Source organism: Muntiacus reevesi, chromosome 18 (genome assembly GCF_963930625.1).
Source record: "Muntiacus reevesi chromosome 18, mMunRee1.1, whole genome shotgun sequence".
NCBI classification, from domain to species: Eukaryota; Metazoa; Chordata; class Mammalia; order Artiodactyla; family Cervidae; genus Muntiacus; species Muntiacus reevesi.
The window spans coordinates 24673748-24683592 of NC_089266.1; positions in this window are offsets into that span (position 1 = coordinate 24673748).

The following is a 9845-nucleotide window of genomic DNA, read 5'->3' on the forward strand; positions in this document are numbered from 1 at the left end:
GAGGGATATACATCCCTCTTCGTTCTTGAAATCTTTCCAGATGCTTGACTTGATGCCACTGAAATGTAGCTGCTCCTGTGAAAAAAAGATCGTTTAGTCCCAAGGAGTAAGATTTATGTAAGACTGGGATCATTACTTTCTTTTCCAGCAATTGAGGGGAGACATGTAAGAAGGAGAAGGCCTCCTAAGAAAACCTGTAGTCAAAACAGCTAAGGGAAAAGACAAAATCCACATCTGTGATGTGAAGCACACTAAAGTTAGTTCAGGAGCTAAGTTTCATCAGGTTCACTGGGAAATTTGTGCCCAGGACTTTGTCCCATGCTGTGATAGAATACTGGAGAAACAGCAGGTGAATAGACTTTAAAAAAAAAAACAAAAACAAAAAAACCTTCAGGAGAGTTTTTACTTTAAGGTGGAAGTATTTGGGCTACAGCCGATGCAGAAAGAAATCCTATTTGAACTTCCCTGATATAAATAAACCAGAGTTTTCCAAACACCAGTGGTCACAACCTGGCAACCCCCTCCACCCATCCCAGAAGATCACCAGTCAGGCAGGCACCACCCGGCCATTTGGAATGTCCATTTTCTTGGACATTCCAAAAAATTGTGTAAACAAGTCTCACTAGAGACTTCCTTCCTTTGAATCCCTCATCACCCCCACTCTTATTAAACTGATGTATAAACCTTAATCCCTAGCTATTTGGAGTAGTTACTCACTCCTGATTGCTCTGGTGTACATAAAAACTTTGTTACCTTTCAGACCTAAATTGGTACAGGAAAAGTTTTCCTGCCAACACAGGACACCACCCCTTTACCTGCTGATCTGCTCAAGCAGGAGGCTAGAGGCAAAGGCATAACTTAACCTGAAGCAGACACTAAAATCCTGCTACTTGGTGTGTAAATTCACACTGGAGGGCCCGAGGTACACCCTTCCAGAAACCTCTCTGCCATCCTGTTCTCTTCCCTCTTCCCATCAGGTGGCCCTAGGCCATCTTGCCCTTCCCCCTCTCCAGGGCCCTGGGGATCCAGGTAACCATCATCAACTGGCCACCCAACAGATGCTTCCCTAAGACCAACTGTCCCAGCTCTGTTCCCCTCCCCCATCCCTCCTCTTTCTTTCCCCAGTGTCCTACCAATCTGCTCTGGCAAGCTCATGCTTTGGTCTCTGGTCCCTCTGGAGTAATATTGTGATGGAAATGAGAGAGAGGATGCAGGAGGGAGCCACAAAGATTTACAGCTTCCAGAGGGCTTCCATTAAAATCCCTGACAACGGGTTATTTATGAGAGGGTTGGCCGCAGTGGGAGCTAATAGGCCAGAGCCTGGCACTGCTGTCCTTTCAGGGGTAATGACAGGAACAAACACAGGGTGAACAGTAGAGCTGCCCCCACTATAGAGCAAAGCAGGGTTCAACCCCCTCAGGCATCCTCTCCAGGGCCAGAGAGTGACAGCCAGGAAATCCGAGAGCATCAGCGGTTTGTAGCAAACAAACCAGAAACAGGAAAACCCACATGACAGACACTGGGGTTTTCTGAGCTTAGGTGTGAAGATTAAAGCAGTGTGTTAGAGGGTCCTTGCAGTCCTCTCAAAAAATGTAAACTGTGTCCCCTCCTCTGAGCTCCAACTAAGAAGCAAGAGTTTGTGAAAAAATACAGGTCTGAAGCTGTTGTTTTCACTGTCTTTTGTTCCTAAGGCACCCACCTGACTAAATAAAGACAACAACAGAACCCTCAGAAGTTTATTCACAGTTGACACACACTCTGTTTCCCAGTTTGAGACACTTCCTTTAATTAAAAAAGAGAGTCCTGCTTTTGGTCCCCTGACCCAAGATTCAGCCTAGAAGCCCTTTCTTCTTGTGCCAATCAAAAGAAAGTACTGGTATATGTACCAGGGATGAAGTAGGAAATAGAAATGATGCAATGTATTAGGAAATATTATAGACGTATGTCCAATCACAGAATCAGAAGTCTTGTTAAATGAGAAGAGATCTTAAAGACTCCCCTGGTATTTCTCTTGTTAGCAGATGAGGAAAAGTGAGGCCCGGAAGAATATGATGCCTTGGCCAAGGCCTTGCAGGGTTTCATAGAGATCTTCTCCTTCCTTCGCACACTTCTTAGTACTGTTATTGGTGAAACAGAAACAGAAATTGCTGTCTAGCGCCTCTTCTGAGGTCTTCCATTTTGGTGTGTATCTGATAGGGCTCAGAGAGGTCCAGGAAATAGGGCTGCTTGCCCAGGAGCAATGGAGCTTCCAGCTTCTGTTTTTATTTTGTCCTTTTTCATCTTCCCTCTGCCTTCTGGGGGAAACAGCTTTCCCTGAAAGGAGCTACTATTCATGATTGTTGGTTTTTGTTTTTTTTTTTCTTGGTGCAGATGCTTTTAGAAACAAATTCCATAGAAAGTGGCCCTGACTGCAGGGGAAATAATAGGCACATTACTTGAACACTTTATGTGTGCAGGGCAGCTTGCTGGGTACCTTGGAGACACCAGACACACGTACTTATCAGTGCACTAAAGTGAAGTGAAGTTGCTCAGTCGTGTCCATCTCCATGGACTGTTGCCTGCCAGGCTCCTCCGTTCATGGAATTTTCCAGGCAAGGATACTGGACTGGGTTGCCATTTCCTTCAGGGGATGTTCCCGACCCAGGGATCAAACTCGGGTCTCCCACACTGAAGGCACTACATGTAGCAAAAGGATCCTCTATAGTCAGAGTTGCCTTTTTATTTTCTTTCAAATTGAAATACTCATTTCCCACTAATACTTCTTTTATAGACTCCATACTGTGTACCCATGTATGTGTATGAAATGAGTATGTAGTATGGAGTCCTTTCACCTACACATTGGTATCATTTTTTATGGTAAAAATAGTAATGAGGGACTTCCCTGGTGGTCCAGTGGTTAAGAATCCACCTTCCAATGCAGGGGCCACAAGTTCCATCCCTGGTCAAGGAAGTAAGATCCTACATACCACAAAGCAACTAAGCCTCTGTGCCAGAACTAGAGAACCCACATGCTGCAACTACTGAAGCTCACATGTTCTGGAGCCCTTGCAACACAGTTTCTGAGCCTGCTCACCACAACTAGAGTCCATACACGGCAACGAAAGAGTCCACATGAGGCTACAAAGATCCAGGAGGCAGCAACTAAGACCTGACAAAGCCAAATGAATAAATAAATACTTCTTTATTTATTTTAAAAAATAGTAATGATAGTCAAATTCAAGAATTTCAAAAGGAGTTAAGCAAATGCAGAATCTTTGCTTTTTAAAAGTGGTTTAGGGAATTCCCTGGTAGTCCAGTGGTTAGGACGCCATGCTTCCGCTGCAGGGGTGTTGGGTTCAATCCTTGGTTGAGGAACTAAGATCCTGTATGCTGCACAGCATGGTCAAATAACAACAATAATAAATAAAGGTTGAATAACTTAAATATTCAATGCTTAGAGAATGGGGAAGAAAGCTGTAGCAGAATCACTTATGTAACAACAACCAAAAAAAACTCCCAATCATTATGAAGTTTTATAGCGGTATACAAAAATTTTTTACCTGATAATAGTAAGTGAAAAAAAATTTATAGACTATGACTACAATTATGTCAAATATGTATTTGTAGGCATTAAAATTTAAAATATTAAGAAAATGTTCACCAAAAAAGGTAAAACCATGATTCACACAGGTATAAAAGTGAATTTGAACTCATGTTAAAGATTTTATTTAGCTCATTCAGTGAAGATAGATGGTTCAGCTAGTTCCAAAAAAGCAGCACAATTTGTCTGATAAAAAGAATTGCCATTGCAAATAATCAAAAACCAAACTATGATAGGAATAGAAGAGTTATATTTGAGCCAACCAAGAGACAGATAACTCTGAGGAAATTCTCAGATAACTCTGAGGAACTTCTCTGGAGAAACACAGTTTTATATCAGATCAAAAAAACATCAAACAAATCAGGGATACATTCCTTCAAGGTTTAAAAAAAAAAAACAACCACGAATATCAGCATGCACACAGCAAATCAGTATGACCTTGGCACCTGGGAAGGGAATCTTCTCATCAAAGGAGTACCAGCACTGGTGTTCCAGGGACTTTACCTTTATTTATTTATTTATTTTTTCATTTATTTTTATTAGTTGGAGGCTAATTACTTTACAATATTGTAGTGGTTTTTGCCATACATTGACATGGACCAGCCATAGATTTACATGTGTTCTCCATCCTGAACCCCCCTCCCACCTCCCTCCCCATCCCATCCCTCTGGGTCATCCCAGTGCACCAGCCCTGAGCACTTTACCTTTAACACGTGCTGTGTTTAGTCGCTCAGTCGTATCCGAGTCTTTGCGACCTCATGGACTGTAGCCTACCAGGCTCCTCTAGGAAAAGAAAAATAATACATACTATGACAATACATGAGATAATTGTCTATGAAGCAAAGTGGAAAAATTGACTATTCTCGGGGGGAGCCAATTAGACAGATCATTTATAAAGTCAGTTTTTCTTGCATCTTATAACCATTTTGCCTTTGTGGGAAAGACTGCTGAGAACCTAGGAGTTTCTAAATTCTGGAGGGATCAGGTAAAAAGAAAAGTGATTTAATTCTGCTTCAATTCAGTTCAGTTCAGTTCAGTCGCTCAGTCATGTCCAACTCTCTGTGACCCTGTGGACTGCAGCACACCAGGCTTCCCTGTCCATCACCAACTTCTGGAGCTTGCTCAAACTCATGTCTGTCAAGTCGGTGATGCCATCCAACCATCTCATCCTCTGTTGTCCCCTTCTCCTGCCTTTCCCAGAATCAGGGTCTTTACCAATGAGTCAGTTCTTTGTATCAGGTGGCCAAAGTATTGGAGCTTCAGCTTCAGCATCAGTCCTTCCAATGAGTATTTAGGACTGATTTCCTTTAGGATTGACTGGTTTGATCTCCTTGCAATCCAAGGGACTCTCAAGAGTCTTCTCCAACATCACAGTTAAAAAGCACCAATTCTTCAGTGCTAAGCCTTCTTTATGGTTCAACTCTCACATCCATACATAAATTCTGCTTATAAAGGTATAATTTACCAAATTGCTATAAGCCATAATTAGTTTAAGGAGAAAAGTTGCCTCATATCTGGAAAACAAAGATTAGAAGTCAGTAGTATTTCAAACAAAAAGTCACAAAAATCATAATCATATTTACCAATTAGTCAAATCCCATGTAGCTGATTTTTGTTCTGCTTGAGTTTAGTTTTTCCTTTAGTTTTGTTGAACTTGACTGGTGATTGAGGATAGTGACAGTAATAACTTTAAGAAGTTTGTGAGGTTTTTTTTTTTAAGACTCCTATATTGGAAATTCTCTGGCAGTCCAGTGGTTAGGGCTCTCTGTTTCCACTACAAGGGGCACGGATTAGATTCCTGATCAGGGAACTGAGATCTTGCAAGCTGTGCAACACAGTCAAAAATAAATAAATAGAATAAAAAAAGAAGACACCTATGATTTTCCCAGTGAAGTAGGTGCCTTGATCACTGGAAAAAGCATATTCCACATGGAAAATACATTTTCTAACAGTTTCTTTGTCACTATAAGGATATCAGCCTTGCAGCAAGGGAAGAGTTTAACCCATCAAGCAAAAATGGGGCTTGCCAGGGAAGCAAGAAGAGCCGAGCAGCTGTATTGGGTTTCCCATAGCCTCAGTTGTTTAACTTAGAGCTATTGTTTACCCATCTTAATTTCTCTGATTTGGGAGCAGACTGTTGTCATGTTCCAAGGACATCAGGACGGCAAAAGTTCAACAGTGAAGGGTTCATTTTTACGAAGGTAGAATGGACTCTATCTATAGTGCTGTAACCGTTACAGATTCTATTGTCTTCACCTTTGTTGTGAAAGTCATTTCCCTAATACTTGGCTTCAATCCCTTTAGTGCAAGCCTTAGTTTTGATGACAAATGGCATTTCAAAAAGCTTTTGATTTAACTGTCAAATCTGAATGAGCTCCTTGCTGGGTAGAGTATTCTCGGTTGTAGTTTCTTCCCTTTCATCACTGTAAATGTATCATGCCGTTCCCTTCTGGTTTGTAGAGTTTCAGCTGAGAAACCAACTGATAAACTCATGGGAGTTCCCTTGTATGTTATTTGTCATTTTTCCCTTGTTGCTTTTAATATTTTACCTTTGTCTTTGATTTTTGTCGGTTTGATTACTAGGTGTGTCTCAGTGTGGTCCTCCTTGGGTTTATCCTGCTGGGATTCTCTGTACTTCCTGAGCTTGGCTGACTACTTCCTTTCCTATGTTAGAGAAATTTTCAGCTATTATCTCTTCAAATATCTTTTCTCAGGTCGTATCTCTCTCTCTTCTTCTAGGATCCCTGTAACGCAAATGTTGGCATGTCCCAGAGGTCTCTTAGGTTGTCTTCATTTTTTTTCATTCTTTTTTCCATATTCTGTCTGGCAGCAGTGATTTCCATCATTCTCTCTTCCAGGTTACCTTTCCAATCTTCTGCCTTATTCTGCCATTGATTCCTTCTAGTGTATTGTTCATCTCCATATGTTTGTTTTTTAGTTCTTCTAGGTCTTTGGCAAATATTTCTTGCATCATCTCCATTCTTTTTCTGAGATCCTAGATCATCTTCACGATCATTATTCTGAATTCTTTTTCTGGAAGGTTGCCTGTTTCCACTTCATTTATTTGTTTTTCAGATTTTATCTTGTCCCTTCATCTGGGACCTAACCTTCTGCTTTTTCATTCTGATTAACTTTCTGTGTTGTGGTTTTTGTTCTAGTTGCTGCGGGATTGTGGTTCTTCTTGCTTCTTTTGTCTGCCCTCTGATGGAGGAGGCTAAGAGGCTTGTGTAAGCTTCCTGATGGGAGGGACTGGCGGAGGGAAAAACTGGAGTCTTGTTCTTATCTGCTGATGGGTGGGGTTGTGCTCCCTCACTGTTAATTGTTTTGCCTTAGGTGACCCAGCCCTGGGGTCTAACAGGCTCTGTGGTAGAGTTAATGGAGATCTCCAGGAGGACTTAGACCAAGGGGCACTTTCCAGGACTACTGCTCCGCTGGAGAGTCACTGCCGGCCCACACCTCCACAGAAGACCCTCCAACACCAGCAAGTATATCTGGTTCAGTCTCCTGTGGGGTCACTGCTCATTTCCCCTGGGTCTTAGTGAGCTCAAGATTTTGTCTGTGCCTTCCAAAAGTGAAGTCTGTTTCCCTTAGTCCTGTGGAAGTCCTGTAATTAAATCCTGCTATCCTTTAAAGTCAGATTCCCTGGGGATTCCCAGTCCCTTTGCTGGATCCCCAGAGGCTGGAAAGCCTGATGTGGGGGTCAGAACCTTCACAACAGTGGGAGAACTTCTTTGGTATTATTGTTCTCCAGTTTGTGGGTCACCCACCTGGCAGGCATATGGGATTTGATTTTATCATGATTGTGCTCCTCCTACCATCCTGTTGAGGCTTCTGCTTTGTCTTTGGATTGGGGGTATATTTTTTGGTAGTTCCCAGCATCCTCCTGACAATGGTTGTTCAACAGCTAATTGTGATTTTGGTGCTCTGGCACCAAAGTAGAAAGCACATATCCTTCTACTCTGCCACCTTGGAGGTTAGTTTTTTGTTACATTTAGAAATATTTGATTTGTAGGTGCTTATGCTTAAGTCAAGTAAATAGAGCTCTTTTATAAATTAGATAATATCATCTGGAGATAAAAACATATCATATTTATAACACACACAGAGATACACATACATCCAGATAGACACACAGAAAGATCTCACAGTGTTCTTGCTTAACAGGCTTCTTCCCTCTCCCACCTTCTTTTTTCAATTTTAGATTCTACTAATTGAACCGAGGGGGCTCTCCTGGTGGCTCAGATGTTAAAGAATCTGCCTTCAGTACAGGAGACCCAGGTTTGCTCTCTGGGTTGGGAAGATGCCCTGGAGAAGGGAATGTCTACCAACTCCAGTATTCTTGCCTGGAGAATTCTGTGGACAGAGGAGCCTGACAGGCTACAGTCTATACAGTCGGACACGACTGAGCGACTCACACACACACTTAAGTACTTGCAAGTACTGGCTCCACATCACTTATACGTGAAGCCAACAGTTCAGTGGGTGGCCGTCTGTCCATGAGTTGATAAGCTTTAGAAGCATAGTTTTCATTTTTTTTAAAGTTTAATTTTACTATAACATATATATCTTTCCAATTTTAAGCCACACGTTTTTTTTAAAAAAGGTCAGCCAACCTAGTTCATTCCAAAGTTTCTTTTAGGTCTTTCCTGCCTAGAAATTCTCCCTTGGTCCCTGCCTAGGAATTTCCCCCTATATCTTCTGTCTAAGAATTCTCCCTAGGTTCCTTTCATGTAGGAAATGAACTGTTACCCCCTTAAGACTACAGATCTTAAGATAACAGCTCAAATAAAAGTCATGGACTATCATTTAATAAAAGGGTATCCAGATATCAGGGAAAATTCACCAAAGCATCTGAAGAGTGCTGTGAGGCAGAGGTGGGGCGGGGATGGGGGTCCTCAAGGGGCTTGGTACCAAGCACCAGGCCGAAGTAGGATACAGGTGACCTCAGGCCAGCTTTTCTGATATCCTGCCAACTACCCCCAAGCATTATCAATGTAAATAATTAATAACCAAACTGTAATAGGAATAGAAAAGAGTTATAGTTTAGCCAAATTGAGGACTATAACACAGGACACAGCCACTCAGATAACTCTGAAGAACTGCTCTGGAGAAGCATGGTTTTCCATACACTTTTATATCTTGTCAGAACAAAGAATATCAAACAAATCATCAGGGATATGTTCCTTCAACTTTTCAAAAAAAAAAAAAAGCAGATCAGCATATACACAGCAAGTTGGTATGGTCTTGACACCTGGGAAGGGAGTCTTATCATCGAAGGAGTTCAAGCATTGGTGTCCTAGGAAGGGAGACATTTAATTTTTATGGACATTTTAAACTTCTGGTCACTATACCATTTGCTTTGATGGCAAAACAGATACATAATATACATTTGATAGGCCACAAACAGCATAAAATTTAAGTTAACTCATCTAGAAGCCAGAACGATCTCCCCATACCTCAATATGTGAAAATTTCTTCCATTAGAATATTGAAAGGAATTGCAAGCTGAGGCAAAACTGATTTTTTCCCACAAGAAAAGGAGGGAAAACAATCAAACCTCTATCAGACAAGTCAAAATCACCTGTCCACAAATTACTTACAATTTATAGAATTGTGAAATAATTCCTATTGAATCGATTTGAATCAGCTAATTAAGAGAAGAGTGTGCAACAGACACATTTTTCTCTACAGATGGCAGTCTTGAAAACATGAGTGGAATTACAGAAATTTTTTTTTTGTTTACTTAATGTACTTTTAAAACACAAATATATGCCTCCCAAATGTTTAACAGGACATTCCAAAGCACTCTTAAATATTAGCATCCTCTGAAGTTCTAAGTAGGTGATTGATTTGCCAGCACATTTTAGAAACACCTGATTAATGTGAGGCATGGCTGGTTCTGGTTTCTCTTGAAGTTTATGAAATACCACACTTGACATAATTTTTAGTTGCCTTCTTGCCATTGATTACTCCTCTTTCTCAAACCTGGGCATCCAAGCTATCTCTACATTGTAAGTCATCAAACTGTAGAGGCTCTAGATGGTTACAGAGATAGCAAGCTTCAGGGATAAAATTCCTCTCACCTTCCTTTTCCATGGAGTTGACAGTCCAAAGGCCAGAGGAGTCACTGGTTTCTGGGCAGGACTAGAGCTGAGGGTGAAGGTGAAAGCAGCAGTAGCTAGTTGGGTACCTTCTCTGAGGTTGCCCCTGCTTCTACTTCCCAAAGTCCACAGCCCTGTCACCTAGCTCCAGCAGATCTGCACTA